Source organism: Aotus nancymaae, unplaced genomic scaffold, assembly GCF_030222135.1.
Source record: "Aotus nancymaae isolate 86718 unplaced genomic scaffold, 86718_ANA_hifiasm-v0.15.2.pri h1tg000064l_1, whole genome shotgun sequence".
Taxonomy (NCBI): Eukaryota; Metazoa; Chordata; class Mammalia; order Primates; family Aotidae; genus Aotus; species Aotus nancymaae.
Genome location: NW_026988479.1, coordinates 20,509,229 through 20,536,320, shown reverse-complemented (window position 1 = coordinate 20,536,320; position 27,092 = coordinate 20,509,229). Strand labels below are relative to the sequence as shown.

The 27,092-nt window shown below is 38.6% G+C and overlaps 1 protein-coding gene across 14 annotated transcripts in view; it reads left to right on the top strand.

Moving 5' to 3' along the window:
- PRELID2 (PRELI domain containing 2) overlaps positions 1 to 27,092 on the top strand; it is an 856,521-nt gene that overhangs the window by 295,881 nt on the left and 533,548 nt on the right. The window contains exon 8 of one of the 14 annotated variants that reach the window (XM_064366455.1): positions 128 to 213. The exons of 11 other annotated variants lie outside the window; for them this stretch is intronic. The gene's annotated coding sequence lies outside the window, so the exon portion shown is untranslated. Of the gene's footprint in view, positions 1 to 127; positions 214 to 14,097; positions 14,125 to 27,092 lie in introns of those variants that run through there. 2 more of the 14 variants (XM_064366468.1, XM_064366464.1) reach the window with 2 other exon arrangements.

Here is a 27,092-nt window from a genome sequence, read left to right as displayed (position 1 = left end):
CCTTTTCTAGTATTTAGATAATACTTGCTTATTTAATTTTTTTTAATTGAAGAAAACTTAAAAATTTTTAAATTCTCTCTTCCACAACAAAGTTCTTGTAACTTCTGCTTTCCTCTGTTTCATTTAGACTTCCTGTGAATGTGCTCAGGACCCCTCCATGCACCTACATCCTCATGAAATATACACCAAAAGGACCTGGAAAAGACATACAAAGTATAACAAATTTTCTTTTATTCACCCTTTGAGTTACTTTATTAGGCCTTGAAAAAATAACTGTTTCCTTATTTTCACATGGGCATTAAAACCGATATTTCATTATAGCCTCTAAGGGGCCAGGACTAAGTTAATTGCCTTGAACTACACAGAAGTATTCTGGCCCCTATGGACTCCAAGAGAAAGGGACATTGTATCTTTTCCTCTCTTCCCTTATCTTTTAAAGATGCAGAACATGAACCCCAGCTTTCCCTTCACATAGGAAATAAATAAAGGAGTGCATTAGAACATGTTGCAAGATCATGGAGAAACAGAGACTTTTACCCAGTGGTGCAAGGTTGAGAGTACTTGGCAGCTGCATTTTGAACTCATTGCACAAAGTCCACGAAATGATTTACTTCCCATTGTATACAAATGAGCAAAATCACATACTTAATTTTAGATCTTCAGCAGTGATACAATTTCTATTCTAGTTCTACTGCTCATAATTTAAAATGGAGAAGGCTTATCTGCATTCATTTCTTAGATCATTGCTTTGGCACTTTCAAGATTTTATCTAACCATGACTTTTATAACCTTGTGGAAATTGCAGTGATAAAGGATGCATCAGCAATTTTTAAGCCCATTTCTTTTTGTGAAGCCATCCCTCAACCTTCCTTAACAGCGTAATGGAGAGAACCACAGGTCTTTTTTACTGTCTTCATTTTTAAAGAGCTTTGTTTTGGTCAATGAGACATATACTGTGGAAACAAGGCCAATACAAACTTTGTGGTACTTTTTTCACTGCACATCTAACTAACCTTGATTAGATGTAAGGCAAGGGACTGCTCTGCCATTTTATCCCCTAAAATTGGTTTCGGAGGAATTGGTTGTAATGGAAATGTCAAATCATTTAAATATCAACCTTTAAATACCATGCAGACATATGGATGTGAACATTACTTTGCCCATTCTTCGATTATAGTATGTCACATGCCAGAACTAAAGAAAGAAGTGAAAAAGAGGAATAAACTATTGCTCTAGAATAAATGACTTAAAACACAGATATGACGAATGGATGAGGACGATTGGCTCATCTGTAGAGTAAGGCCTTCTTTTCTCTGAAAATTGGAGCCAAAATGGAATCTGCAGAACATAGGCAGCTATGAAATTATAAACATGCCTCCTTTTTCCTTCCATCCACCTCTTCTCATGCCCTGGAGGACTTATTTTCCTTAAAAGTAAGCAATTGTGAATATAGCACTTTGACTATAACTTCAGGAAGCTTGCCCTTTGAAATAGAATAATAATAATAAGCTCTTTATCTTGGTGACAGCAATAAAACTTACTATTATGTGCCTAATCTATTACATAGTAAATAAATATTGAATTGAATTGAATTCTGACTACTGGGAAATGAATTAGGCCGGGTAGACGTGGGCTCAAGTCTCACTGTGTTCTTAACTAGCTGTGTGACTCTAAGAAAATCACTTAAACTCTCTGGGCTACAGTATAATTGTGATTAAAAATATCTACTTTGTGGGAGTCTAAGGACATAATCTCCAAAAAATCTCTGAAATAATAAAGTGTAAATGAATAAGTGAAACAGCGCATAGAGAGCCATTTAAATGAAGAGCAAAGTGTAATTTTTAACCAAGTTTAAATATGATTAAATCCATTGCATCTAAAGGAGATACATAGGAGGGAAAGGCACATATGTCTATATTACAAATATGTCTCCTGGGAGTCCTAAACCTATGCAAGGTCTATAATTCTGTGGAATGGCAGAGATGAAGTTGTTAAATTCTGCCTAGAGAAGAAGTCTAATGTCAAAGGACTCTGTCAGACAAATAAGATCTTAGAAGAATATCAAATATTAGTCTTAGATCAGTGAAATAGCAAAATACTGTTGAAATGACACTTTCTATAGGGAGAAAGTCATTTAAAGTTACTTCATATGAGCTGGCTTTAGTTATAGTCTAGAGATATTTTGTCACCCAGCAGAGACTTTCTCTATATGTGAAATTATAGGTTGTTGGGTGTTCAACCACTTCTGTGATACGTGTCAGCTTGGTTTTTCCAAAACTGTTAGCACAGAAAAAAGAAACTAACATTTACTAGGCAACTACCATGATAAGCCAAATATATTGCATTTATTATGTTGTTTAATTTAGGTAGGTTGATTGAGTTAATTACCTGTCATTTTGTGAATGAGGAAAAAGGGACTCAGGCTTAGTTTACTAGTGAGGAGGGAGGCAGGTTCAGTCTGCCTTACTCCACGGTCCATGTACTTTTTAGTTGCACCAGCTTTTCCTCAAACTATGCTCTGCTGAAAAGTTCTGTGATCAAATAATTTGGGTAAATGATGCATGCTCCAGTCCATTTTTAGACATTTGCAATATCTATTAAAAGGTAAAAGGCTCAGCAAAGTCAAATAGTTAAGACTCTTAAAATATTTTTTACTTAGTTTTTTGAATTTATCATAAAATACACTTTTCCTGTGTTTCTCTAGAAACACACGAACACTCAAGAAACACTTTTGAAGAACAGATACTTGTGCACTGTAGAACACAACATGAAAAATGCTTGCCTCTTCCTGTCTTGAGTGTAAACTTGTTTAGTGAAGTCTTATCATCTGAGAGTAATTGTGGATGGGCCAAAGGGCCTAAATAGGGACTGTTTGTTTTCTAACTATATAACTTTGTTCATGACCGTGAAATTTGCCACTTCCTTTTACTACAAGAAAGACTTTTATCTATTAGAAGGGAAATAAAAATTGGAGTCCAATTTCCCATCTAATCTAGAATCTCACCAGTCATAGAATCCAACTTCAACTTCTATCACAGATACTTCTGTGGCTGATAAGCTCACTAGCTGACAGCCTCTACAAGGCAATCTGAAAAGATTTTTGTGCATCTAAGACATGTAAATGGAAAGAAACATCCAATCAGTTGGTCACCTGAATTCTTGCTTTGATTAGCAATAGACAGCTCAGATATTGTCCAATATGCAAATATTTGGAACTACAGAATTTCAGAGCATGCCCGACTGAATCGGTCACTATGTTATTGATAATATGTAACTTGAACAAACATCAAAAAGAGAGAATACAGTATTTAAGAGGGAAATATATATGCTGGTTCTGCTTCCTATAACCTGGAAAACTTGGGTAAATCACTAATCCCTGCAAGCCCCAGTCACACATGGGACTAACACAATTGTGTGTAACTCTTAGAGTTATCATGAGGAATAAATAAGATAATTTATATAAAACATTGGGCAAAGAATGTAATACCCAGTAAAGTGTCTATTTCTAGTCTAATCAAAAAGAGTTATTCTACCTTGATTTTTACTGTTTGGAATACTAGAAAAAAACAGCAATAATAACTTTGAAATTTTCTTTCATGCTTTCCCAATTATTATGTGGGGCTCTTATTTGAGTTCAGGATATCAAACTCAAATGTATGATATAAAGTATCCTTCTGTCTATCCTTTTCTCGTACTAGCATCAGAACTGAGAACTAGAACTCCTCATCAGCCCCAGATCTCCCCAAGTCATTAGGAACAGAGGAAAATAGGACTGATGCCTTTTATGTTGTCCCATTCCCACACTTTACACATGTCACTGGTGTATTGGCACTTAAGTTGAGGTGTTGTTGGAAATAGTGGTGATAAGGATAATAGTAATAACATATATTTAGTGTGAACCATGTGGTCAAGACCCATTCTAAGAGCCATTCTAACAGTACAGCTGTTATGATAAACACCATGGAGGTCTCTCAAACAATTAAATGTAGAATTACCATATGATCTAGAAATCCCCTTTCTGGGTATTTATTCAGAAGAAATGAAATCAGTATGTCAAAGAGACATTTGCACTTCTGTGTTCAATGCATCCATTATTCAAAGTAGCCAAGATACGGGATCAACCCGAATGTGCATCAACAGGTGAATAGACAAAGAAAATGTGGTATCTACACAATGGAATACTCTTCAGTCTATAAACACAAGAAAATCCTGTCATTTGCAACAATGTAGATGAAACCAGAGGAAATTATGCTTAGTGAAATAAGCCAGGCACAGAAAGACAAATACTGCACCATCTCATTTATATATGGAATCTAAAAAATTCAACCTCGTAGAAGCAGAGAGAACAGTGGTTACCAGGGGCTGGGGGCAGGATGGGGAATGGGAAGATATTGGTTAAACGGTAGAAAGTTTCAGTTAGACGGGAGGAACACACTCTGGAGATCTATTGTACAACAAGGTTGCTATAGTTGATAAGTTTTTGTATACTCGAAAGTCACTAGGAGAGCAGATTGTAAATGTTCTCATCACAGAAAATGATAAGGATGTGAGGCAAAGGTAATTGATTTGTTACTTTGCTCGGTGTAATCATTCTAAAACATATGTTTATTAAAAGATCACTTTGTACACTCTGTGTACAATTTTTATGTGTCAATTGTACCCAATAAAACTTGGGATGAAATAAAAAAGATGCCTTACATTGATATTTTTATTTAATACTTCTCCAATCCCTATGAGTAAGTTTTGTTTTTAATATCTCTATTTTGTTGACGAGGGAGACTTAATCGCACACCTAATGAATGGTCTAGGTGGCATTAGAATACTTGTCCTTCTCACTTCAAACCTCATACTTTTAACCACCACACTAGAGACATAAGGCAAGACAGAGAAGGAAAATGATGATGACAATGGTAATGACAATCATGCCAGCAGACATTTATTGAGCTGTTACTACGTGCCAGACATTGTACTGCTTTGCATATATTTTGTCATCTAATTTCTACCATACTCCTGTGTGATAGTTTCTATTAGTACTACCATTTTACTTAGGAACAAACAAATTTAAAGGCATGAAATAACTTTTTCAAGTCTACATGGCTAGCAAGTGACAAAGCTAGGATTTGAATCAAATTTCTTTATGGTTTAAGCTATTTTTTTTTAATAGTATAAAAGCTTGAACAGTAGAACCAGGGCAGTAGATGTTGATTAGCAGGTTGGGGCAGATATTTACACTTATTCTATGCCTAGATAAAGTTTTTGTGGATCTAGGTCCTGGTGATCCTTCTCTGCATGAGAGCAAGGCATCTGTACATTCAAACCCAGCACAGAGACTTTGCTGAGCCTGGGGAAATAGCCTTGCCGATGCACAGTCTACATGGGGCTGCATGTTTTAATGAGCAGTGGGCTTTCCAGATTCCTCGTCTTTCCTGTTCTCCCAGCCTAAGCTGAGTGAGGAGTCCTTTGAGGTGAATCATACCCACAGTGAAGGATTAGATGATGGCCACTTCCCAAACAGTTTTCCAGCCTTTTCAATTATCAAGGTTAGAGTTCTTAACTTTCACCCTTTGGAGGAAGTGCCTCAGCCACTTGTGTCCAGCAAAACATAGCTTTTGACACTAGCCAGAAGTAAACAACAATTACCTCTCACTTGTCAAAACAGCCTCTTTTAGGGAAGATAAAGTAAATGAAATGGACAAGATATTTTAATCTGTGTCAGAACAGTCAAGGCCAGAGACACAGCATAACAACTCAAGGGGGGAAATCAAGAGGTGTCCTACCCCCACTTCCTCAATATACACAAGATCAGACAATGCATATGGGCTGTATGTATTAATGCCATGGAAGCAGACAACAAATGACTAGCATCCACATAGTGAGACAGATCAAAGAGCCCTCACAGGAGTTGAATATATATATGTGGACTTTCAAACAACAGCAGAATTAAGGCCCAAGGCTTTGCTGTTCTTTCAAAGAATGTACTTCCAACAAAAAAACAAAACCAAAAGGAAAAACTTTTGAACTATCCCAGGACCTGGAGTGGACTTTGGAAAAGATAAGATTTTCTAAATATTTGCTCTCTCCTCTTCCCATTTTTTTTCCTCCACCTAAGATGGAGTATTAGCTGCCTACTTACATGGCATGGTTCTAGTTTGAGATGTCTGTGCTTCTCCTTGGACAATTATGACTATTACAGCTGCTTTCCTGCCACCACCTATGACTGGCTTCCACTCACTCTTTACCTCCAGAAGGCTTTTTCTAAGTTAGTGATTGTGTTGTTGCTCACCAGCTCTCAATGCTTCAGTGACTACTGCTTCAGACCAGAAAAAGTCTCAATTTCTTAGCTTACTGTTCGGTACCATTGACAACCAGTTCCTGCTTTCATTACCTGACTGTTGGCCCGTCTCTCCTCCCTTATTCTTTCTTCTTCATCTCACCCACAAGAGTCTGGTTGCTGTTCTCCTTACTCATCATCATCCTTCCTGTCCCTCTCTGTTTCACTAATTTCCTTTGGACTAACTCCTCTTAACTTATCCTCTATTTGGTAAACTCCTACTCACTCTTCAATGCCCAGGTTAAACACTGCCCCTGTGGAACGCCTCCTCTGATTCTCCAAGGTATTACACTTTTCTCCTGAGTTTGTAATGAATTATTTAAATGTGATCCCAATGTGACTGGGAGCTTCATAAGGTCAAACATTATATTTTTCTCACCATGAGTAATAGCTATCAACTGGCAGTGAACAAAACAATTTAATATTAGTACTTGTTGAGTAAATCGGAGTTCTCTATCTACTGTAAATGTATTCTGGAGAGGGCATTGGACTAGGAGTCAGTAGTCTTGAATTTTGAGTTACTCATTTGTTGTATGACCTGAGGCAAGCCCCAGCCTTCTCACCTGAAAAACAGGGATAACAGTACCCTTTCTGAAAATCAGAGGAAAAATAGATGTGAAGTTATCTGAGACATAAAGTAATATTCTAGTGCAAATGATCTGCTTTTAGTAAAGTAGGTAATTGTATAAAGCACTTGCTCTGGTCATGATATGGGCAGTAAGAAGATTGAAATAAATGATCATCTCAGGCATTTTGATTATTACTTATTACATAAAACATGCACTAATAGTTTAATCAAGATAACACTGATTATGTAGGGATTAGACATTTCTCAGATATACTAACACAGACTTCAGGGCTTATGTTCAAATATCTCCTCAGAGAGTCGTTTAGTGAACACCCAATCTAAAGCAGACACGTATTTTGTATCTTAACATTATTTTGCTTTTTTTTTGTAGTTTGTATGTGTTTGCTGTTTATATATGTCACTATAATATCAGCTTCATTAGAACAGAAACATTGTCTTTTTCATGGCTGTTTCCAAGTGCTTAGAACAGTATGAGACATAGTAGACACTCAGTCAGTATTCCTTAAATAAATAAATCATCTATCTCTGAGGACAAGTGGCAGTATTGTTAAATTTCACACATAATTACAATTTTCAAGACAATTCAAATGAGATAATGTACATTAAAGTATATTGTAAATCATGAAGTTGTAAGAATAGATTCATAATTGTGGCCCATTGAAAAATCCTGGTCAGATCATTCTTCTGCCATCTTAACAACCCAAGAAAAATGAGAAAGACTTGAGTTAGTTGTCTGTTTAGTATTTGCTAATGTGTTCTTATTTCTTTGGAATTAGAGAGATACTTTAGAACTAGTTTAAATGCTTTGACAAATTCGGTATGATTGCCACTGGTTAGCACAGAGTGGTAATTAAGTCTGCAATTATATGTTCAGATTTTCATATTTTTCTTGTATGTGCATTTTGACAGTAATTGAACAAGCCAGTAGTTGCAATATCCATTCTGAAACTGTTTCACAATATTTCATTATATGCCAAATTAATTTGTTAAACTCACATTGCAAATGAAAACTTCAGCATTGATCCAATTAATCCAACTGTGGGACCTTACTGCATATTAATGCTCTAGCGGGGAAGTGGAGGGAGATGTTGGGTAAAATGTCTAGAAACATTAGGGATATAGTTTGAAGATGGAGGAGAGCCTGATAGTAAGCTTTATTTTTTATTCTTCTAAGTTACTCTTTTTTTTCTCATTAAACATATTTGCTTCCTTGCGAATCAGCACAGTGGGAAGTTGAATAAACATTAATGAGGTATGCGTCTGATTTTAAAAAAGACCTGGGGAAATAAAACTTTCCCTTTTGGTCTCTCTTGTATGTGAGTGAGAGTGACTTTGTGTGTGTGTGTGTGTGTGTGTGTGTGTGTGTGTAGTTTAGAATGAAGTGCAATGGCGCAAAGCAGAATGGCATTTTGATTGTCTATGGCTCTTTTATTTGTCAGGTATACCAGTGTGCCTTACAAAGAGTAAATGAATTGGAATCCCTTTCACTGTGATAAAAACTTGAGATAAGAGGTATGGAAATACTCAGTGGAATATAAAATACCTTTGCATATATGTGCTCTCTCTCTTGTGAACTGATTATAGGGAAAGAAATCTGCTCTCTGTTGGGTGAGCAGCCTCTTTATAAAGTCAGGCATGTCTGCCAGCTTCTGTCATTATAGATTTATTTATTCATTTAAGCATTCAGTCATTCAACAAATAGTTACTGAGTATCTATAATGAGGCTAGGACTGTGATAAGTACTGGGGGTAATATGAAGAGCAAAATCAAATCCAGTTTTCATTTCATAGAGATTAGAATCTAGTGGAGTGGCATATGACAATCACATAGCTCTCAAGGTGTATAATCAAACTACAACCAAGATAAATACTATGAAGTGTTGAGCTATCTACGAGCTCAAACATAGAACATTTGACCTTACCAATGAGGTCCAAGACGTCTTCCCTGAGAAAGTGATGCTTGCATTGAGATTCAAATGGAGTAACTGAAGGATTAGTGTGTTGAATGAGGATGAGTAGGTGATAGGTGCTGTCTGGGAGATGGATCATAATATGCAAAGGTTCTGAAATGGGAGGAATTATAGTTAAGGCAGAGGATGGCAATGGGAAGACAGGGCAAGAAGAAGCTGGAGAGATTGGAAGGAAATGATACGTTGCAGCCTTATGGATAATAACAGTTAACACTTTTTATTTTGTTTATTTTGTGCTTATTTTGTTTTAGTTACTCTTTTAAGTGTTTTACCATATTAACTCATTTAATTTTTATGACATACCACGAGGTATGTAAAATTATAAATTTCACTTTACTCACAAGGAATCGGAGGCATAGAGAAGTTAAACAACTTGCTGAAGGTTTTAGAAGTAGTGGAGTCAGTATTTGCATTGTTTTGCTCTAGAGTAAAAGCTTTTAATACAATATTACCCTTGAGGGCAAAGCACCAACTTTCTGGGTGTCTCTCTCTGGATTTGTATAGTGACAATGTATAGAAATTCAGAATTTCAGAGTCTTCATGAACTTGAAGAAATTGAAAAATTCTGCGTGTACAGTTTTGTAGAAAATCTATAGTTTTCGTGAGATTCTCAAAGGGATCCATAAATCACAATGGATTAGAAATCACTGATCTAGATTATTTTGTTGTTTAAAACCGTTTCATTTCAAGAGAACTGTAGATTCATATGCAATTATAAGAAATGATACAAAAAGATCCTATGTACACTTAGCCCAGGTTCTCCAACTGGTAACCTCTTGCATAAATTTAGTATAATATCACAATCAGGAAATTGACATTGGTATAATACACCAACCTTATTCAGATTTCATAAGTTTTATATGTATTTATGTGAGTATTTGCATATTTGTGTGTATGTATGTATGTGTGAATTTAATTTTACATGATTTAGTCATGTGTGGGTTTGTATAGCCACCATCATAATCAAGATATAGAACAGTTTCATCAGAAGGATTGCTGGTGCCACCCTTTTGTAGACACAGCCATTTCCTTTCCCCACCAATACCTATCTAGCTTATTTTTAAGGCAAATAGCTTCTATATTATTCCATCATTGTTTGTCATATGAATCTAACCTAATTCTCTCATTATCATAGCACTGGCTGCACCATCTGGTGAGTATTCTTTTTCATCCTTGACATTGTTCAGTATTAAATGGTTAACTTAATGAATAAAGAGTGACTAATGAACAAGATATCTCAGTTGGCTTTTGATGAGCTATTACTATATAAAAATTGCACTGCCAATAAACGGGTAAAGACTTCTCCAAAAGAGACAATCTTATTTTTTAAATAAGAGAAATAATCTTTCCTGCCCCAGACTTTACTGCTATGTACTCATTAAACTCTATGTAGTCTCTTAGGCTCTGATCACGCCCTCTGGAGTCATTGCAACGCTGAATACTACTTGCTGGTTTTTTTTTCTGTTTGATACTCTGCTTTCAATTCTTTTTTTTTTTTATTGTACTTTAGGTTGTGGGGTACATGTGTAGATCATGCAGAATTGTTGCATAGGTACATACATGGCAAAGTGGTTTGCTGCCTCCAACCCCTTGTCACCTATATCTGGCATTTCTCCCCATGTTATCCCTCCCCAACCTCCCTACACCCTGCTGTCCTTCCCCTACCACCCCCCAACAGACCCCAGTGTGTGATGCTCCCCTCCCTGTGTCCATGTGTTCTCATTGTTTGACACCCTCCTATGAGTGAGAACATGTAGTGTTTGATTTTCTGTTCTTGTGTCAGTTTGCTGAGAATGATGGTTTCCAGATTCATCCACGTCCCTACAAAGGACATGAACCCATTGATTTTTATGGCTGCATAGTATTCCATGGTGTATTTGTGCCACATTTTCCTTGTCCAGTCTGTCATAGATGGGCGTTTTGGCTGGCTCCAGGTCTTTGCTATTGTAAAAAGTGCTGCAATGAACATACGTGTGCATGTGTTTTTATCATCGGTATTGTTATTAGCCTGACATGTCTCCCATGATCTAGTTTTGCCATCCTCTAGGACACTTCTACAGAGCAGCTAGAGTGATCATTATAAAAATAAAATCCAGACATCTAATTTTCCTGCTTGAAATTCCTCAGTGGCTTCTCATGACTTTCCAGACCAAGCCCCATCTCAGCCTGCCATATTGGGCTCTTTGTGGCCTGGCCCAGCTTGTCCTCCAGCCTCTCCACGTACAAATATAGGAAGTGACTTGCCATCTCTTTCCCCTGGGCTATTGTGTATATGTTCTAGATTCCCATGGTGCCTCCTCTGGAAAGACCTCCCTAATTGCCCTTCACTGTAGGTTTTGTGTCCCTTCATTATGCTCTCTTGACAGTATTACAGAATTAAGAGGTTGGGTTCTGAAATCAGGTTGATCCAGACTTAAATCCCATCTCTGCCACTTAGCAAATGTGACCTTGGATGAGTCCTGTCACCTGAGTTTCCATTCCTATGTTTGTAATAATAAGGACCTTGTCATGTTGTAAAGATTAAAGAAAATAGCACATGTAAAGCACTGTGTCTGGCACAGAGCAGAACTCAGTAATGAGTGGCTTTTATAGCTATGATGGCACTCTGGGCTTTCCTGCAGCATAGCACTAGCTCCACTGTCTTACGAGTAACTTGCTCATAATGCCTATGCTTTAGTGCCCTTGACTCCCAGCCCCTTCCACAGTGTGGGTGCTTAGAAGTAGATAAATGAAAGAAGTAGACCTAGAAAGAAAAGAAAATGGATCACGTTTCTAGTTGCTGCAGTGTCTGCTTTTTTTGGAGTTTGGCCTCCATTATTTGGCCTCAAGTCAGTTTTTAGAATGTCGGACATATCCACCTTTCAATGCAAGCTCCAAATTTATTCCAAACCCCAGTAGAGATGGTTATTGGTTTCTTGCAGTTGTTGTTGTGTGTTTTTTTTGAAAAACATTTGCATGTTTGTCCTTCAATCGAGAGTAAACTGAATCCTCTGAGTTTGAACGAAAGCTTAATTTTTGCCTGAGGAGAGAAGCATTGGGTTTAAAAGACAGAGAGAAAGCGAAAAAGAAAAAGAAACCAAAAAACTGTCTCATGGTAACTGCCAATCAGATTTGGAGACTGTGCATTCAAGTCCAAGAACAAGAGAGTGTAGTGGGCTTTCCCCGTTGCATCTGTAGAGGTGGAATGAAGAGATGAGGTGAATCCACCATCCAAGAACTTCATGTGACTAAAACCCTCAAATCCATATTATTTAGAAATTTAAAAAGGCAATATCATTAAGGACTTTTAATTTTGTTCCACTCTTGGAGAACAGGGGTGTGTGCATATACATCAGGTTCTCCTAGAGATTTCTCTCACCCCAATTTACTTGCAAATTGCAAGGAGAAGCTTTGCAAAGGGGATCCATCACGGTGAAAAAAGGAGCTGTGAGATTGGCCTAATTTAGTGTAAGTCCCATTTCTCCCTATCACTCACTGTCTGATGTTGGGCAAATCACTTAACCTTCTGAATCTCAGTTTCCTCATTTGTAATATGAACATATTGAAATAATACAACCTGACTGTGAAAGTTGAATGAGATGATGCATGGAATGACAAAGAATAATGTTCGATGACTAATCTCATTAGTATTTATATCAATATTAGCATTGATATTTGCATTAGTATTGGTTCTGGTTTCTTTTAAAATGAAAAGAGGAAAATATAATTAGCTGACTTGCATCAAACTCTTCCTGTGTAATAGAGACCATGTTAGAGGTCTTGTGTACACTGTGACACTTAGTTTCATAGTAAACCTGTGAGATAGGTATTATTTCTGTGTTGTAGAGGAGGAAACGGAGGCTCACAGCCACCTTGTCCCACAGCCATCCAAAAGGAGAATTGCTACGCAAATCCTGTGGCCGTAACCCTGAGTGGTTAGTTGGTTCTGAGTTATTTCAGGAAACTTGGATTGGAACTTTCTCTGAGGGGACCTAGTTTTGTGGGGTTATGTATTTCCCATTGCATTGAATGAAGTCACTGGGACATCAAATACATCAGCTTTTCAGCTTCTACTTTAGCAAGGGACAAACTTACAGAATTACCACATAGAGAACAAAGCCATATTTTCTGTCTTTGCTTTGCTTCTGGATCTGCGGCTTCTCTGAGTTACTAATGATTTATATTCTTTCTCAAATCTCCAGTTAATTCCACTCTTTAGCTTAATTAGGGGAGAATTTACCTTCATCTAGAGCCTCTTTTCCTCTTGAGGCTTCTCTGTGCCCTGGAAATGGCCAAATCCTAGTGCTCTGGCTGGAATGCCCAGAGGCCATGCACAGATTCTTGTTCTGGGATCTGCATTCCATACTAATGAGGGAGATGTCTGCTCTGCAGAGATGGGTTGAAAGCAAGTGGCAGAATCTCTTGGGGCCAACCCATGACCCATTCCTGTGAATGCCACTTTGAGACTGTGACTCTGCCCAGTCCCTAATACACAAATGGTGGGTGAGGGAGCCAGCCAGGGAGGATCATCTTGGCTGGCACAGAGTGGTGTGCTTCAAAGGGCTCTGCTATTAGAAAGACTTCTGAGGGGAACTGACCTGGGATTTCAGCCTATTTTGCAGTGGCTCTTTGACCCCTGAAAAACAAAAAATCCTTTGAGAAGTAGCATAGAATTCTAAAGATGTTAGCAGAATAAGAAAGTAATGTGAAATTCTCCTTCTAGGCATATACACTAGAAAAACTTTTGTTTTTCAAACAAAATTGGTCATGTGCATGAGGAAACTAGTACAAGGATGTTTGTTTGTTGCTACATTATTTATAATAAAAAAAAATTTAATGGAATTTATCACATGCCTGAATATAAGATAACTAAAAATATACAGTGACACCTTCTATGAGTTGACTATTTGTATCCTCCCAAAATTGATATGAGGAAGCCCTAACTTCCCAGTGTTACTGTATTTGGAGATAGGGACTTTATGGAAATACTTAAGGTTAAATAAGACCATAGTGGGGGACTCATCTAATAGAGCTTGCTTTCCTGCTCCTCCCCAACCTCACCCCTGCACACAAAGTAGAGGCCACTGGGGAGTGCACAGCAAGTGGGTGGCCACCTGCCAGCTGAGAAGAGGCCTCAGAATAAAACCTGCCATGCCTACACTTTGATCTTGGATTTCCCAATCTTTAGAAGAATTGTAAAAATAAGTTTTTATTGTTTAATTCTTCCAGTGTGTGGATTTTTTACGATGGCCTGAGCTAATACACTCCCCTTCACTTACACCCTCCCAAGACTAAACCGGTAACAACTTGAATGCCTGAATAGATCAATAAAAAGATCTGAAATTGAGGCAGCAATTAATAGCCTACCAACCAAAAAAAGCCCAGGACCAGACAGTTTCACAGCCAAATTCTTTCAGAGGTACAAAGAGGAGCTGGTACCATTTCTTCTGAAACTATTCCAAACAATAGAAAAAAAGGAAATCCTCCGTAACTCATTTTATGAAGCCAACATCATCCTGATTCCAAAACCTGGCAGAGACACAACTAAAATATAAAATTTCAGGCCAATATCCCTGATGAACATCGATGTCAAAATCCTCAATAAAATACTGGCAAATCAAATCCAACAGCACATAAAGAAGCTTATCCATCACGATCAAGTCGGCTTCATCTTTGGGATGCAAGGCTGGTTCAACATATGCAAATCAATAAATGTAATCCATCACATAAACAGAACCAAAGACAAGAACCACATGATTATCTCAATAGATGCAGAGAAGGCCTTTGACAAAATTCAACAACCTTCATGCTGAAAACTCTCAACAAACTAGGAACTGATGGAACGTATCTCAAAATAATAAGAGCTATTTGTGACAAATGCACAGCCAATATCATACTGAATGGGCAAAAACTGGAAGCATTCCCTTTGAAAACCAGCACAAGACAAGGATGCCCTCTCTCACCACTCCTATTCAACATAGTATTGAAAGTTCTGGCCAAGGCAGTCAGGCAAGAGAAAGAAATAAAGAGTGTTCAAACAGATAAAGAGGAACTCAAATTGTCTCTATTTGCAGACAACATGATTGTATATTTAGTACAGTAATTTATAAATCAGCCTGTAACAGTTTCTCTAGAAATTTTTACCCCAACTACAAGGATCCATGTCTTAACATTAAGACAGCTGGCTTATTCATTTGTCTTGTTATATATTTGCTCTCCACAACCTGACCAATTATTGTATTGTTTTAAGGTGATCTGTAAAGGGTTTATACATAATGGCACACACGCTTGCAATTACTTATAGTAATTACCTAGTCAATGTTAAATTCCTCCTGTCCTCTCCCCTTCCCTCCCCTCCCTCCCCTCCCTTCCCCTTCCCTTCCCTTCCCCCTCCCCCCTCTCCCTTCCCCCTCCCCTCCCCTCATTCTTCTTCTTGTTTTTCTTCTTCTTTTTCTCCTCCTCCTCCTCCTCCTCTTCCTCCTTCTCCTCCATTTTCTCTTCTCCTCCTTCTTCTTCCAAAGATAACATTGCTTAAAGTTATTTCTGGTAATGTATCTTCCCCAGCAATGCCGTTTGGTTTGAAATAAAGTAAATTAAAGATTTCACTGTAATATGAAAGACTTTGTGAAACTAATGTATGAATACTTCTTTCTCTGAGTGATAATTTTGGGGGCAATGTTGCATCATGTTCTGCCATACATGCCATTGTTTGGGAAAAGAAAAAGAAATAAAGTATATTCATATAATGAAATACTATACAGAAGTTAAAATATGAACTTCTCTCTCTCTCTCTCTCTCTTCTCTCTAGTGTGTGTACGTGTCCCCATATCTATGGATAGACACAGAGTGATGACCAAAAAAAACACATTGCAGAAGCTACAAGTAGCATGATGACTTGTATGCAAATAAAATACCTAAAATAATATGATACAGCTGCTATTTGATGCATTTATTTGCATGTAAAAATGTAAAAGGGACTGGATAGATATAGCTCAAAGAAATGGTCTTGAAGAAAGGAGAGATGAAGAGACTAGGAATTGGGACAAAGAAATTTAATCTTAATTTGTAATATTTTATTCCATTTATGTAAATAATAAACTTGAAGCAAATATAACAACATTTCAGGCCTGGCGTGGTGGCTCACTCCTGTAATCCCAGCACTTTGGGAGGCTGAGGCGGGTGGATCACAAGGTCAAGAGATCGAGACCATCCCGGTCAACATGGTGAAACCCCGTCTCTACTAAAAATACAAAAAATTAGCTGGGCATGGTGGCGCGTGCCTGTAATCCCAGCTACTCAGGAGGTTGAGGCAGGAGAATTGCCTGAACCCAGGAGGCGGAGGTTGCGGTGAGCCGAGATCGCGCCATTGCACGATCTTGTTGCCTGGGCAACAAGAGCGAAACTCCGTCTCAAAAAAAAAAAGAAAAAAAAAACAAAAAACAACATTTCAATAGTGTTTAACTTTTGATGGGAGGTACATGTTTTAGTCTATTTTTGTAATATTTTAAAAATGTCTCAACAAATGAATGAATAAAAAAAAAGAAAAGCAGCATGGCAATTTTCTTTCATCAGTAGAGAAACAGACTGTATTGGAAGGAACATAAATTGAATGATGTTAAAATTTTCTCCAGCAGGGCACCTTTATATGGTCAAATACAAGTTGGAACTGGTGCTTTCTATTCATATGGTAAATTAACATTGTGTTTGTCACCAACCTGGTTTCAGAGAGAGGAAGATTGATAAGGTATTGATGATGGGGAAGTAAAGCTGTATTCTTTGAACTTTGAGCCAAGAGGATAATACCTGGCTGTGACTAGTATCTCTGCCCTACACAGTACCTGGGTCTACTCCAGGCTGCATTTCTTGCCATAGCCAATTCTCTGTTCCCTGAAGAATAAAGATAGAGATTATGAGGCACAACTGGCAACCTGGTGGTCCTTGAATGTATCCATTCCAGATATACCTTATATATGTGTATAACGTGTGTGTGTGTAATGTATACAATCTATATAGTGATTTTAAAAATGGCTCATTTAAAACGAGGATATTTTACAACCACACTGGATCCCCATGTTGTACATGGCAGGGATTGATTGCAGCTAATTGGAGTCTGCTCCAGTTTTCCGCAGAGCCGCTCTCTGCAACCAGCTTCATTCAAGTGTTAATAGGCCCCTGTAGGAATTTGAGCATGCTGCCCCCGTGTAGAGTAACCATGTGACAGGCAATAGCTAAGACTCTGCAATAGATGGTGCCAATCTTTCACAGGAACGCTGGCAAAGCATTATATAGGAAAGTTCGTTTTAGCTCCCCACTGTGCCTCATTATAAATAAATGGTCGGAACATTTAAATGTGCCACGAAAGAATGACTAAGATCTCAGCAACTGGCAATTCTTCTTTCTCTCCAGCCTGAGATTAACTAACTGACATTCCTCATCTTTAATTTCTGTGAATTAAACACTGTCCTTACCCATGAAAGCTTTAGATTTGTTAACTCCCTGTCAACTTAGAATCTATATACACATTAGCTAATTATATTCCTTGGGAAATATTGGGGCGGGGAGGGGGAATCTTTTGCCTGTCAAATGGGACCACGTTTAATGCAAACTGCGCTCAATTATATATATACTCAGAAAATAGACTAATGAATAAAATAAGAATGTGGTCAAGGTTAACAGAAAGTTTATTTTTATGCATTCACTCAACGTATATATCGAGTACTATGTTCCTGGCATTGTGCTAGTTTCAAGGGATGAGATGATAATATAAAACAGGCAATCCTTGTCTGCTTGAGGTTTAAATTCTAGCAGGAGAAGGATACTAAAACATATTTATACAGTTTATTGATTAATTACAAAACATTGTTTTTAGAGGAAACCCAGAATGTCAAAGGAGGATATAACATTGGGAATTAGCTCCATGCGAGGTGGCTGGGCAGGTTCCTGAGAAAGGTGTGTGATGGGTGAATGGGAAGCTGGCTGCCTGAAGAGAGGAAAGAAGCACATTCAGGCGATGAGAACTGCCAGTGAACAAATGAGGCCCTGTGTGTTGGGAAACTAAGGAAGACTGATGTGTCTGTGGTTCAGTGTGGGAAGGGGAGAAAAAATACAAGATGAGGCCTGACTGAGGCTTGGCAAGTGCAAGGATTTAAGCTTGTCATTTGACCTCTTTGTTGTGGATGTTTTTATTTATAGGGAGGATTTCCCGGTTTTCCCTGCCTTTACTACTAGTTCAGAAAATGCGGGAATGGCTGGTATTGAAATCACTTTAGACACTTCAGGGGAAATGCCCCCAAATGTTATGTCCTGTATGCCAGGAATGATAAAGAAAAATGCAGAATTCAACAAAATGACATAGTCTTGGTTTAGGAGAAACATTTTCCTTTTCAGACTTTTTTTTTACACCCTAAAGAAAGAAAAAGGTCACCTAAATGGATGGTTTTGTACAGGTAATATAGTCTAGGTTCTCACTAAATGCTCAAATTGATCAGAATCCTGGCTACATGCTCACAGTTGAGAGGCAAGTTATTTCTAAATGAGGGTAGCTCAGTATTTAAATTACAAAGAGCGTAAGTGTGATTTGGAAACCTAATATATATCTTAATGAGTTTTACAATAATTTCATTTGAGACATTTCAATTGTAATTTTAGACTAATTCTTCAGGGCAGAGGCTAACTTAGCACCCCCTGTTTTATTTAATTTTTTGTAATACAAAATAAATCAATCTTGAAATGGTTCAGCACTTTCAATTAATTTTAATGGTCTGCTGGTCTCCACGTCATTGGATCAGAGCCTATGAATTCAGACATGTTGTTGGGCTTTTTAATAGGTCCTTAAGAATCGTACATTGCCTGTATTAGATTCTTGCTAAAATAAAAAGAGCTCCTACTGAATTGGTTTATTTTGACAGTGAATCTCTAAAATTAATATGGTTAATAAAGCCTCATCAGAAGCAACTGTATGGCTTTTATAGGCAAAGCAAGTTAATATTTTTCAAGTGGATGATCAGAAAAGTGTAAGAAAGTAACTATCAGAGGAAGACCAAGTAGTGGTTTATAGGGTACGTGGATGTTATTGACATCAACCTCAAAAACCTAGGGATGTATCTCAGATATCTTCAGATTTCCATTTTAAGCCATTTCTCTATACTTGTAGCCTAGGTTACCACTTGGGATAAAACATTATGTCTAACATAGCAATTATTTATACACACCCTAAAGGTTACCTTCAGCACATTGAAGATACCTTTTAAATTCAGTGTCTTATGAGTAGTGATCGAATTTATTTATAAGGACAAGTTTTTCTTTAATCCTAGTGTTCAGGAGACTCAAATTGTGAATTATAAAAGAACTCATGCTTCTGGTGCTAGGGATGACTTTAAATGTAACTTTCATCAAGTCAATAATAGTACCTGTGTCCATGTAGCTCCACCAGAGTAGTCTTGGTGCAAAGGGCTGGTTATGATACGGAGAGTCATTGTAAAATGGTGTCATGGCAAGTTAAAGATGGTGACAACATCAGAAGTGTGGGAATTTATGAGATCCACAAAAATGGAACACTTAGGAGCCCTGTGGGTCAGGAAAATAGTAAGGTCTAAATTGAGTTTACCATAGAACAGGATTTCTCACCTCAGAAGACTGACAATTTGGACTGGGTAAATGTTTGTTGTAGGAGATTGTTCTGTGTACTTTAAAACGTTTAGCAGCATACCTGGCCTCTACCTGCTACATGCTAGATGCCAGTACCAACTCCTTCCCTGAGTTGTGACACCAAAAATGTCTTTAGATATTCCTAGATATTTCCTCATGGACAAAATTGCACCCCTAGATATTTCCTCATGGACAAAATTGCACCTGCGTGAGAACAACTGCTATAGGAAAATCCACACAGCAGAGATATCACTAAAGGATTGATTGATGCAAATGACTGATAACCACAAATGTTTATATTGTAGCTAGACAACTTCTCTTACTCCCAATATTTGTATTTGACAGCCAACATCTGTATTTAGATGTCTCAGTAGGTACAAAAGTGTACTCAGGGCCAGGCGCAATGGCTGACACCTATAATCCCAGGACTTTGGGAGATCGAGGTGAGCAGATCGCAAGGTCAGGAGTTTGAGACCAGCCTGGCCAATATGGTCTACTAAAAATACAAAATTTTGTATTACCATCTCTACTAAAAATACAAAAATTAGCTGGTCATGGTGGTACATGCCTGTAGTCCCATCTACTCTGGAGGCTGAAGCAGAAGAATTGCTTGAACCCAGGAGGTGGAGGTTTCAGTGTATTTGAGTCCTGTGATACATGCACAGAATGTGCAGATTTATTATGTAGGTATAGACGTGCCATGGTGGTTTGTTGCATCCATCAACCCATCATCTAAATTAAGTATTTCTCCTAGTGCTATCCTGCCCCTAGCCTCCCACTCCCCAACAGGCCCCAGTGTGTGATGTTCCTCTCCCCGTGTCCATGAGTTCTCATTGTTCAACTCCCACTTATGAGTGAGAACATGCAGTGTTCAATTTTTTGTTCTTTTGTTAGTTTGCTGAGAATAATGGTTTCCAGCTTCATCCATGTCCCTGCAAAGGACATGAACCTACCCTTTTATGTGGCTGCATAGTATTCCATAGTGTGTATGTGCCACATTTTCTTTATCCAGTCTATCATTGATGGGCATTTGGGTTGGCTCCAAGTCTTTGCTATTGTGAATAGTGCTGCAATAAACATTGTGTGCATATGTCTTTGCAGTACAATGATTTATAATCCTTTGGTTATATACCCAGTATTGGGATTGCTGGGTTAAATGGTATTTCCATTTCTAGATCCTTGAGGAATCGCCACACTATCTTCCACATTGGTTGAAGTAATTTACACTCCCACCAACAGTGTAAAAACGTTCCTATTTCTCTACATCCTCTCCAGCATCTGTTGTTTCCTGACTTTTTAATGATTGCCATTCTCACTGCCATGAGATAGTATCTCATTGCGGTTTTGATTTGCATTTCTCCAATAACCACTGATGATGAGCTTTTTCTCATATGTTTCTTGGCCACATAAATGTCTTTTTCTGAGAAGTGTCCATTCATATCCTTTGCCCACTTTTTGATGTTTTTTTTCTTATAAATTTAAGTTCCTTGTAGATTCTGGATATTAGCCCTTTGTCTGACAGATAGACTGCATACATTTTCTCCCATTCTATAGGTTGCCTGTTCAGTCTGATGATAGTTTCTTTTGCTGTGCAGTAGCTCTTTACTTAAATTAGATCCCATTTGTCACTTTTGGCTTTTTTTGCCACTGCTTTTGGTGTTTTAATCATGAAGTCTTTGCCCATGCCTATGTCCTGAATGGTATTGACTAGGTTTTCCTCTAGGGTTTTTATGTTTTTTTGGTCTTATATTTAAGTCTTTAATCCATCTTGAGTTAATTTTTGTATAAGGTGTAGGGAATGGTCCAGTTTCAGTTTTCTGCATATGGCTAGCCAGTTTTCCCAACACCATTTATTATCTAGAGAATCCTTTCTCCATTGCTTGTTTTTGTCAGGTTTGTCAAAAATGAGATGGTTGCAGATGTATGGTGTGATTTCTGAGGCCTCTGTTCTGTTTCACTGGTCTATATATCTGTTTTGGTACCAGTACCATGCTGTTCTTGTTACTGTGGCCTGTAGTATAATTTGAAGTCAAGTAGCATGATGCCTCCAGCTTTGTTTGTTTGTTTTTTTTTTGCTTAGGATTGTCTTGGCTATATGGGCTCTTTTGGTTCCATATGAAATTTAAAGAAGTGTTTTCTAATTCTGTGAAGAAAGTCAGTGGTAGCTTGATAGGGATAGCATTGAATCTATAGATTACTTTGGGCAGTATGGCCATTTTTATGACATCGATTCTTCTATCCATGAGCATGGAACATTTTTTATTTGTTTGTGTCTTCTCTTATTTCCTCGAGCAGTGGTTTTAGTTTTCCTTGAAGAGGTCCTGCTCATCCCTTGTAAGTTGTATTCCTAGGTATTTTATCCACTTTGTAGCAATTGTGAATGGAAGTTCACTCATGATTTGGCTCTGTGTTTGTCTGTTACTGGTATATAGGAATGCTTGTGATTTTTGCACATTGATTTTGTATCCTGAGATTTTACTGAAGTTGCTTATCAGCTTAAGGAGATTTTGGCCGGAGACTATGGGGTTTTCTAAATATGCTATCATGTCATCTGCAAACAGAGACAATTTAACTTCCTCTTTTCCTATTTGAATACCCTTTATTTCTTTCTCTTGCCTGATTTCCCTGGCCAGAACTTTCTTACATTGAATAGGAGTGGTGAGAGAGGACATCCTTGTCTTGTGCCGGTTTTCAAAGGGAATGTTTTTAGCTTTTGCCCATTTAGTGTAATATTGGCTGTGGGTTTTTCATAAATAGCTCTTATTATTTTGAGATACATTCCACCGATACCTAATTTAGTGAGAATTTTTAGCATGAAGGGGCGTTGAATTTTATTGAAGGCCTTTTCTGCATCTATTGAGATAATCATCTGGTTTTTGTCATTGCTTCTGTTTATGTGGTAAATTTGGTTTATTGAGTTGCATATGTTGAACAGGACTTGCATCCCAGGGATAAAGCCGACTTAACTGTGGTAGATAAGCTTTTTGATGTGTTGCTGGATTTGTTTTGTCAGTATTTTATTGAGGATTTTTGCATCAATGTTCATCAGGGATTTTGGCCTGAAATTTTCTTTTTTTGTTGTGTCTCTGCTGGGTTTTGGTATCAGGATGAAGTTGGCCTCATAAAATGAGTTAAGGAGGAGTCCATCTTTTTCTATAGTTTGGAATAGTTTCAAGGGGATTGGTACCAGCTCCTCTTTTTACCTCTGGTAGAATTCGGTGGTAAGTTTGTCTGGTCCTGGGTTTTCTTTGGTTGGTAGGCTATTAATTACTGCCTCAATTTCAGAATTTGTTATTGTTCTGTTCAGGGAATCGACTTCTTCCTAGTTCACTCTTGGGAGGGTGTGTGTGTTCAGGAATTTATCCATTTCTTCTAGATTTTCTAGTTCATTTGCGTAGTGGTGTTTATCTTATTCTCTGATGGCAGTTTGTATTTCTGTGGGATCAGTGGTGACATCTCTTTATCATGTTTTATTGTGTCGATTTGATTTTTCTTTCTTTTCTTCTTTATTATTATGGCTAGAAGTCTATCTTTTTGTAATCTTTAGAAAAAAAAACTAGCTCTTGGATTCATTGATTTTTTTCAAGGGTTTTTCGTGTCTCTATCCCCTTCAGTTCCATGCTGATCTTAAGTTATTTCTTGTCTTGTGCTAGCTTTTGAATTTGTTTGGTCTTGCTTCCCTAGTTCCTTTAATTGCAATGTTGGGGTGTCGATTTTAGATCTTTCCCATTTTCTCCTGTGGGCATTGTTGCTATAAATTTCCCTCTAAACACTGCTTCAGCTGTGTCCAAGAGATTCTGGTACATTGAGTCTTTCTTTTCTTTGGTTTCAAATAACTTATTTATTTCTGCCTTAATTTCATTATTTACCCAGTAGTCATTCAGGAGCAGGTTGCTCAGTTTCCATGTGTGGTTTTGAGTGAGTTTCTTTCTTTTTTTTTTTTTTTTTTTTGAGACGGAGTTTCGCTCTTGATACCCAGGCTGGAGTGCAATGGCGCGATCTCGGCTCACCGCAACCTCCGCCTCCTGGGTTCAGGCAATTCTCCTGCCTCAGCCTCCTGAGTAGCTGGGATTACAGGCACGCACCACCGTGCCCAGCTAATTTTTTGTATTAGTAGAGACGGGGTTTCACCATGTTGACCAGGATGGTCTCAATCTCTTGACCTCGTGATCCACCCGCCTCGGCCTCCCAAAGTGCTGGGATTACAGGCTTGAGCCACCGCGCCCGGCCTTGAGTGAGTTTCTTAATCCTGAGTTCTAATTTGATTGCACTGTGGTCTGAGAGACTGTTATGATTTTTGTTTTTTGCATTTGCTGAGGAGTGTTTTACTTCCAATTATGTGGTCAGTTTTAGAATAAGTACAATGCTTGTTCTACGGTGCTGAAAAGAATGTATATTCTATTGATTTGGGGTGGAGAAATCTGTAAATGTCTATTAGATCCGCTTGGTCCAGAGCTGAGTTCAAGTCTTGAATATCCTTGTTAATTTTCTATCTTGTCGATGTGTCTAATATTGATAGCAGGGTGTTACAGTCTCCCACCATTATTGTGTGGGAGTCTCAGTCTCTTTGTAGGTCTCTAAGAACTTGCTTTATGAATATGGATGCTCCTGTATTGGGTGCATATATATTTAGAAAGTTAGCTTTTCTTGTTGTGTTGATCCCTTTACCATTATGTAATGTCCGTCTTTATCTTTTTTGATCTTTGTTGGTTTAAAGTCTGTTTTGTCAGAGACTAGGATTGCAACCTCTACTTTTTTTTTTTTTTATTCTTTCTATTTGCTTGGTAAATATTCTTCCATCCCTTTATTTGGAGCCTATGTGTGTCTTTGAACTTGAGATGGGTCTCCTGAAACTAGAACACCAATGAGTCTTGACTCTTTGTCCAGTTTTCCAGTCTATGTGTTTTAATTGGGGCATTTAGCCTGTTTACATTTAAGGTTAATATTGCTATATGTGAATTTGATCCTGTCATTATGATGCTAGCTGGTTATTTTGCTCATTAGTTGACAGCTTCTTCATAGTGTTGATGGTCTTTACAATTTGTTATGCTTTTGCAGTGGCTGGTACCAGTTTTTCCTTTCCATATTTAGTGCTTCTACCAGGAGCTCCTGTAAGGCAGGCCTGATGGTGACAAAATCTCTCAGCATTTGATTGTCTATAAAGGATTTTATTTCCCCTTTGCTTTTGAAGCTAAATTTGGCTGGATATGAAATTCTGGGTTGAAAATTCTTTTCTTTAAGATTGTTGAATATTGGCCCCCACTCTCTTCTGGCATGCAGGGTTTCTGCAGAAACATCTGCTGTGAGTCTGATGGGCTTCCCTTTGTGGGTAACCTGATCTTTCTCTCTGACTGCGCTTAACATTTTTTCCTTCATTTCAACCCTGGTGAATCTGAGGATTATGTGTCTTGGAGTTGCTCTTCTTGAGGAGTATCTTAGCAGTGTTCTCCGTATTTCTTGAATTTGAATGTTGGCCTGCCTTGCTAGGTTGGGGGAGTTCTCCTGGATAATATCCTGAAGAGTGTTTTCCAACTTGGTTCCATTCTCCCTGTCACTTTTAGGTACACCAATCAAACACAGATTTGGTCTTTCCACATAGTCCCATATTTCTTGGAGGCTTTGTTCTTTCCTTTTTATTCCTTTTCTCTAATCTTGTCTTCATGCTTTATTTCATTAAGTTGATCTTTAATCTTTGATATCCTTTCTTCCATTTGATTGATTCAGCTATCGATACTTGTGTATACTTCATGAAGTTCTCATGCTGTATTTTTCAGCTCCATCAGGTCATTTATGTCCTTCTCTAAACTGGTTATTCTAGTTAGCAATTCCTCTAATCTTTTTTCAAGGTTCTTAGCTTCCTTGCATTGGGTTAGAACATGCTCCTTTAGCTCTGTGAAGTTCATTATTACCCACTTTCTAAACCCTACTTTTGTTGGTTCCTTAAACACATTCTCAGTTCAGTTTTGTTCCCTTGCCGGCGAGAAGTTGTATCCTTTAGAGGAGAAGAGGTGTTCTTGTTTTTGGAATTGTCAGCCTTTTTGCACTGTTTTTTCCTCATCTTTGTGGATTTATGTACCTTTGGGCTTTGATGCTGGTGACATTTGGATGGGGTTTCTGTGTGGACGTCCTTTTTGTTGATATTGATGCTATTCCTTTCTGTTTGTTAGTTTTCCTTCTAACAGTCAGGCCCCTTTGCTGCAGGTCTGCTGGAGTTTGCTGGAGGTCCATTCCACACCCTGTTTGCCTGGATATCACCAGCAGAGGCTGCAGAACAGCAAAGATTGCTGCCTGCTCCTTGTTCTGGAAGCTTTGTCCCAGAGGGGCACCCACCAGATGCCAGCTGGAGCTCTCCTGTATGAGGTGTCTGTAGGCCCCTACTGAGAGGTATCTCTTAGTCAGGAGGCATAGGAGTCAGAGATCCACTTGAGGAGGCAGTCTGTCACTTAGCAGAGCTCAAGCGCTGTGCCGGGAGATCTGTTGCTCTCTTCAGAGCCAGCAGCCAGGATCATTTATGTCTGCTGAAGCTGCACCCACATCTGCCCCTTCCCCAGGTGCTCTGTCCCAGGGAATTGTGAATTTTATCTATAAGCCCCTGAATGGGGCTGCTGCCTTTCTTTCAGAGACTCCCTGCCCAGAGAAGAGGAATCTAGAGAGGCAGTCTGGCTATGGCAGCTCTACCAAGCTGCAGTGGGCTCTGCCCAGTTCAAACTTCCTGGTGCCTTTGTTTACACTGTGAGGAGAAAACTGCCTACTCAAGCCTCAGTAATGGTGGATGCGCCCCCCCTGTACTCCACACCAAGCTCAAGCATCCTAGGTCAACTTCAGACTTCTGTGCTGGCAATGACAATTTCAAGCCAGTGAATCTTAGCTTGCTGGGCTCTGTGGGGGTGGGATCCACTGAGCTAGACCACTTGGCTCCCTGGCTTCAGCCACCTTTCCAGGGGAGTGAATGGTTCTGTCTCTCTCGCATTCCAGATGCCTCTGGGGTATGAAAAAACCCCTACAGCTAGCTCAGTGTCTGCCCAAATGGCCACCCAGTTTTGTGCTTGACGCCCATGGCTCTGGTGATGTAGGCACCTGAGTGAATCTCCTGGTCTGCGGATTGCAAAGTCCTTGGGAAAAGCATAGTATCTGGGCCAGATAGCACTGTTCCTCGCCACATGGTCCCTCATGGCTTCCCTTGGCTAGGGGAGGAAGTTCTCAGACCCCTTGCACTTCCCAGTTGATGTGACACCCCACCCTGCCTTGGCTCACTCTCCATGGGCTGCAGTCACTGTCTAACCAGTCCCAGTGAGATGAACCATGTACCTCAGTTGGAAATGCAGAAATCACCTGTCTTCTCTGTTGATCTCGCTGGGAGCTGTAGACCAGAGCTGTTCCTATTGGGCCATCCTGCCAGCCACCAGCTTCCTCTCATGACTTTTCATCTACAAAATTTATTCCTTCTTCATGACTCCTGATCTCAGTGAAATGTACCAAGTTAGAGACCTAGGATTCATTGCTGATTCCCTCTTCTCACTCATCTCCCACATGCAATCAGTCTGCAAGCTTTGCCTGATGATTATTTACCACAAAAT